Consider the following 6597-nt stretch of genomic DNA (forward strand, 5'->3'; position numbering starts at 1 on the left):
TCAATTCTCACATTCTGAGGCAGCATCTGTGCAGAAACATCAACTCAATGACTGATGTGTAAATATGAGGAAACAGACAGCCGGGTATCAGCTGGGCTGAAATGTTGTGTATGAGGTGGTTGTGTGTCAGACATCTGTAGTTTATCTGCTTTAAGGTTCAGTGTGTTGTGCATTTAGAGACGGTTCTCTGCATACGTTGGTTGTGGTTCTCTGAGTTACTGTTTCCTTTCTATCATCTCCAACCAGTAGGATTGTTCTCTGACTTCTGGCATCAACAAGACTTTTTCATTCAGTGTAAACCCAGAGATGGTTGTGATGAAAATCTCGATGAATCAGCAGGTTCTGAAACAGACCAGCCCATCTGGTACTGACAACATGTAACATTTAAAGTCACTTAAATCCCTTTCCTTCTCCATTCTGATGCTCACTTTGAACTTCAGCAGCTCATCTTCACCTTGTCTACAGGACGAAATGCACTGAGCTGCTGTCATGTGTTTGGCTGATTAGATATTTGTGTTGAGAAGCAGGTGAACAGGTGAATCTAATAAAGATGCCACTGTGTGTAGTTTGTACTGCTGCTGTTTTCAGATGAGACAGGATGGAGGAGGGACTCCGGTTGGAGTGTCTCAGAAATCATGTGACTACCTGGAATATAAACCAACTGGTCCTCAGCGTCACAGAGCGTCTGAACCCAGCAGCTCAGGTAAGATCACTTCACATCAGGAGATTCACACACTGGAAATCAGATTATTCAGACAGATTATCCTCTAAAGTTAAGCTCTTCATGGAAGATGGAAATTAAACTTTCTTTTGTTGAAAACTTAAGACATCGGAGCTTTCCAGTTTGTTTTTATGCTGCTGATCATTTTCCAAAGCCTCCTACAGCTGTTAGATTGCTGTCCTTCCCCTCAGACAGCTGTTGCTTTCAGGTTGTTTCTGCTAAAACTACTCAGAGCACCTTGTCCACCAATTGCAAGATTGAAGGTTTGATTCTCAGCTCCTCCAAGACATTAAACCTGCTTTGCTATCTGATTGTTACAGTGGCAGCAGTGTCTAAAACAACCAACAAAATAAAACATGTTAATAACAGGAAATGACAGCATGATGACCGTTGTGCCCAACGATAGGAAACACTGCTGTTGCACTCGAAAAGTTATTGAGACAAAAGACCAATGTTGACATGATGTTGTGGAAGAGCTACAAAGAGAGAAAACAGTGTTTAATGATGAGAACTGTTGCACGTGAAGTGCTATGAAGACTAAACAGTGCTACATTATGTTATTGCACCTGAGAAGTTCTAAAGAGAACCTGTGTGCCATGATGTTGATGCATTTTCGGAGCTTTAAGGAGAACAGTGTCACAGTCTGTAGTTGCACAAGTAGCACTATCATGTTCTGGATGTGTTCAACAGTCTGACAGCAGGAAGAACGCTACTGCAGCTTCTTCCTTTTTCTGCAGACGGTTTAACTCAGAACATCAAGGTCCTTTTCATATGAAGCTAGAAAAGCTGCCTGCTGACTGCATAAAGAACACGGAGCAGACAGAGCAATACAACTCCTAAATAACTGATGAGTCCAACATGTGAGTGTTACACTGCAGTCTGTGTTTAGCAAACCAGGAACTACCAAAACCTGTCATTAATTCAACATCACGTCTCTGTTGGACCATTGACAAACAGAGATGTTTGTATCAGCACAGCATCATTGGAAAATGTACAGTACTGATGATGATGATTAACATTCACTACTGTTTTGCCTGGAGTTTGATTCTTAGTGGGAGTAATTAAAGATGATTAAAAGCTAAAGAAAATAATCAGTCTCCTTAACATCTAAGATATTGTGTGCTAGTGTTTATTCTGCCTGTATTCTGTTGATGTAGATTAAAAAACCTTAACACGGAAAATACTCGAGAAAAAACAGCAGATGCAGTCTGTCAGTGAGCTTCACTTCCTGTGATTAACAGCTGAATTGTGTTTTATTCATGTTGGTGGTAAAAAAAAAAAAAAAAAGGCAGTCTGAGGTTTTGCCTTTGTGCTGACTTTAATCTGGTGGTGATTTCCCCTTTTATTTCTGGTTTAAGGCTGCCTTGAACCGACCTGTAGGAAGCATAATGTCTGCCATTCATGTGATTTCATAAACACAGCTGCACACAGAAAAACTTAGAACAAACCAATACGTCCAGTTTACAGTGGTTGTTAAAGAGAGTTTGTGACAGCATTTCTTGATTAGACTGACATGCAAAGTTAGTGATGTAACATTGCATCAGCGGTGAGTCCTGCAGCTGATTCTGTTGCAGGTTGTGCTACAGTGGTCTGATTTAAATTTGTAGCTTCAGACTTTTTAGCAGTTTTCAGTGGAACAACCTGCTGACTGCTTTTGACCAATAACTTTCCTATAGTTTATATTTGAAAATCCTGGAATACTGTTCTGCTAACTACTACTAAAACAGAACAAGAAGAAGAAGAAGAAGAAGAAAACTGTAAATTTCCAACAGCTGGGACACAGGACACATACTATAAAATAATAGATAATAACCATCTCAGAAAAAAACACAAATTGACAAGAATTAAAATACATTTAACCCTCGTTCTACATAATGTGTGTAAAAAGCTATAAAACTACCTATACATATGGTAATAATGCAATAATACAAATAACCAGGCTTAACACTGGAGAGAAGTGTTGTTATCAGTGTGGTTTTATTGTAAACATTTATGTAAAAATGTATACTGAAAAAAAGTCTTGTATAATGCAATAAAAACATGTTTCAAATTGTGAGAACGTGCTGCTAAGTTTACAATGTAATATAAAAAGCAATAATGTAAGAATATAATGCTGTAATTTGTAGTAATGAATAATTATGGTAAAACATATGTAATTATACAAAATATCTGTCATTTAACAAACTTAGTTAATAAAAAAAACATTTTCTGTCACTAGTTGTATCTAATATCAGAAATATATTTACTAAACTTGAATACAATGGTTTTATCTGTTAAATAAAAATGAATTATATGAACTTTTTTATTTTTTGTAAAAATAGCAAGCAATTTAAATTCAGTTTATTCTTGTTATTTAATTAATATTTACTAGTATTTTAAAAACACTGAAAAAAGCTGAAAGATAAATATTTAATTTTTTTCTTTTCTTTTCTTTTTTTTTTTACAGTTTGATGGGTGGTTTTGGACATCGATTAGCAGGCCTGGAACATGTAATGTTTGGTAAGTAGTCCTTTCACATCTGTACACTTCTTAACTTTCTGTTTCACTTTATACAGTCTTTGACTGTGTAGCTTTATTTCATGAAAGACGCTGTGATTAAGGGTTTCTGATGTTTCTGACCCAGATGCCAGCACGCCAGTTTGATCCTCACAGCTCTCTGTATCAGGCATCACCATGGCAGCACAGTGAGTACAACACTAATCTCCGTTAAATACTTTAGTTAATAAAATATGACACTGAGGCCAAAATGAAGTGTCATTTAAGCCCTTTTCAGACAACTGATCTGTAATATTTCAGCTTCATCATTCCGTTATTCAGCCTCTTTAATGTTCCTCAGCTCAGTTCAGACACAACAGTGATGGAGAAATGCACTACAGAGACATGAAATCTGTCATTCACACAAGATTAGACAGTACAGGTCCTATCTCTCTGTCGGGGATCACTTCTAATTGTAAATATTTAATGAAGTTATGTCATGTGCAGTTCTTTCTCTTCGGAGATGTTCATCAGGATCCTGCTGTCGGCTGATGCTGCAGGTGTTTAACACATTCAGAGGAAAGATTAGTACAATCAGCTGAAAGCAACAAACTAAACTTTAGCTCCTGTTCATGTTGGTAAAGACATTAATTTTGCTGAGTTTCATTGCCTAGAGCAGTTGGTGTTTGTTTTTATCACAGTAAAATTTAATTATTCTGAACGTTGTTCATCACTTTCATGAAACCCAGACAGCTCTAATCACTCTGGGGGCCTTGGGTACAACAGACTCTTCCCTCATAAGTCAAAGAGCTGCATGACAAGTTATGTAAGCATCACCCCCGTGTAACCCTGAGGTCAATCATCCTTCTCCACCTTCACCTGGTTGTCTTGCGCCTTTACTAAATTCTGTAAGACTCAAGTCAACACAGACTAGCAGGGATTTTAAAACTGAACAATCACATCCTGAAGAGTTGTGTGAAGATTGTGGCATATAGCAACCATGTTCAGCAGCCAGTTCAGCCTCTTCTTCATAGTACCGAAGCTTTCAAAGGGGATGTGCTTTCAGCTTCTCATGTTTTGAGACTTGCTCCCCAGTTGTCCCTATTTGCTTCCTGTGTTGCAGCCCCCACCTTTACATACGTCACCCGAGATGATGCCAGACAGTTTGCTCTGCTCAAGATGGCTCTTGACCATTTTCAGCTTCATGATGAAAGCAAACAGTTCAAACATCATTTATCATTCGACCATTAGAAGTTGGATACAACCTGCCAAAAGACTTTGGCTGATGCACTTTATTCCCTGCCTTTCAATAGAGCTCTGTTAGTCTTAAAGCAGAGGTATGACCAGTTGCAGCATCTAGCACGAAGAAAATCACAGATATCCAGAAACTTCCCTTTGTTCGCCATGGTGATTCCAGAAACTTTAAAGACTTTGCCATCTGAGTCTGAGCTTGTGTGGATTTGCTACAGTCTCTAGAAATGGTGGAGGAGATGTGGAGTCGAGTTGTGCATCTCATGTACAGTAGCTTCTGGGAAAGCCTTTTTCTAACGACACTAGACTCAGCTGTGCTACAAAACCAGATGTTCCCTATAATACAAGGTGTGTCAGAAAAGTTCCAGGACTGATGTCACAAAAGATAGATTTCAAATCCAAACTACAAACTACAAGTTTTCCCCTTCGTAGTAATCCCCCTGGAGTCTAACACACCTCTCCAGCCTTCTTTTCATGCTGCCATGCACTCCTGGAAGGATTCTTCCGGGATCCTCCGTGGCTCCATCGTCACAGCCATCTTGATGTCGTCCAAGTCTTCTAAACGGGTCCCCTTGATGACCCCTTTGAGCTGGGGAAGAGGAAAAACCCCCACAGAGCCAGGTGGGGTGAATAGGGAGGTTGCTCCAGCATGGAGATGTTCTTCTCAGCCAGAAACTGTCGGATGCTCAGGGCATTGTGAACAGGAGTGTTGTCATGGTGAAGCAGCCACGACTTGTCCTGCCACAACTCTCGCCTCTTCTGGTGCACTGAACAACGCAAACGCTGCAGGATCTCTTTGTAGACCTGCTGGTTGATCGTCTGAAGGGGAAAACTGGTAGTGAGTAGTTTGGGATTGAAATATATCTATTGGTTGACTTCTCAACCTAGTTGGAAGAGGAAGCAGAGCATCAAGCTATGGCCATGAAAACATGAGAGAGTCGAAAAGTGCTGAAAAAATGGTCTAACAATCTAGTGGCTGCTGTACTTCATGGAACTAGCCACCCTCAAAATCCAACCAAGGAAACTATGACTGAATCTTCTACCCATCAGACATGCTCCGTCTGTAGTGTCCACTGTTTAGTTGTTTGTCCAGATTTCCATCAGTTGTCAAAAGATGCTATCAAAAGGTGGTTCAAAGAGAAAGGGTATTGCTGCAGAGGTGCATGCAAACACAGAACTTCAAACTGCAACCTTGATGGAGCAGTCCCTCATTTCCCTCATGCCAAAAAAAAAAAAAATCCTCTACATTAAGTGCAAACAAGATGTTAATCTTACAGAATGCTTTAACTTCTGAAACATTGTGCCTTGCACCACATTCCTGTCCTGTTCAGGCTCTGCAAAAGATTCAAGCCCCTGCATGGTTTACCAGTCCAGGCTTTTCAGAGAGTTCAGCCTCTGCTTCTTATTGGCCCAGATCACAATCATCTTGTATGTGCTGTTGAATGGGTTAGTTTAAGTCCAGTTGGTGGCCCAACAGCTACTCATACCTGCCTTCTTGTGCTTTGCAAGGTTCAAGTGTTAAAGTGGACACAAGTGGTACGATTACTACAAGTACTACTATGACTAAGAAGCAATGTTTTATCACTCAGCAAGGCCGATGTCTCATCATGTCGAGTTATTTTAATACCAACACCACACTGTAAAAATAAGCAACATTATCTTTATTAAACAGGTTTTTCAATATATACATATAGAGAAAAGAAACAACAAAAAGAACAAAATACATCATCTAACATCAAAACGCTCCCTCTAACCAACGGATGGAAATTTGCCTTATATATATCTATATCTATATATCTGTGTGTGTCAACCATATATATCTATAAATATAAAATACATACATTACTTTTGGGAATAAAAGAGGATTTGAGAAAGTTGCACCAAGCTTCAGTGACTCGAAGTTACTTGTGTGCATGCTGTGATGCTGCGGCGCTGTTCTGCTGATGGATGGATCCGTTGATGGTCTGGTCAGTCTGGTGATGTGGGTCAGAACAGCAGTGGACAGAGTGGAGCCTCCGAGTCGGTCTTGAAGAATTTAGGAAGCGCTTTGCTAAGACTCTTAGGAAGGACTCTGGGCCTTCAATTTTGTGATGATAGTCTCATCAGTGATTGTTGACACCATATTAAGAGCAGTGGGCAGCAGGAGGTCC

General features: G+C 39.7%; 1 long non-coding RNA gene across 1 annotated transcript; it reads left to right on the forward strand.

The window, feature by feature from the left end:
* Positions 1 to 672: 672 nt before the first annotated feature.
* Positions 673 to 4787, forward strand: LOC103375400 (uncharacterized). The gene is made up of 3 exons (XR_521205.1): positions 673 to 703; positions 3168 to 3220; positions 3345 to 4787. It is a non-coding gene; the product is annotated as an uncharacterized LOC103375400 (long non-coding RNA).
* Positions 4788 to 6597: the final 1810 nt, after the last annotated feature.

Source organism: Stegastes partitus, unplaced genomic scaffold, assembly GCF_000690725.1.
Source record: "Stegastes partitus isolate 25-593 unplaced genomic scaffold, Stegastes_partitus-1.0.2 Scaffold2579, whole genome shotgun sequence".
Lineage (NCBI taxonomy): Eukaryota > Metazoa > Chordata > Actinopteri > Pomacentridae > Stegastes > Stegastes partitus.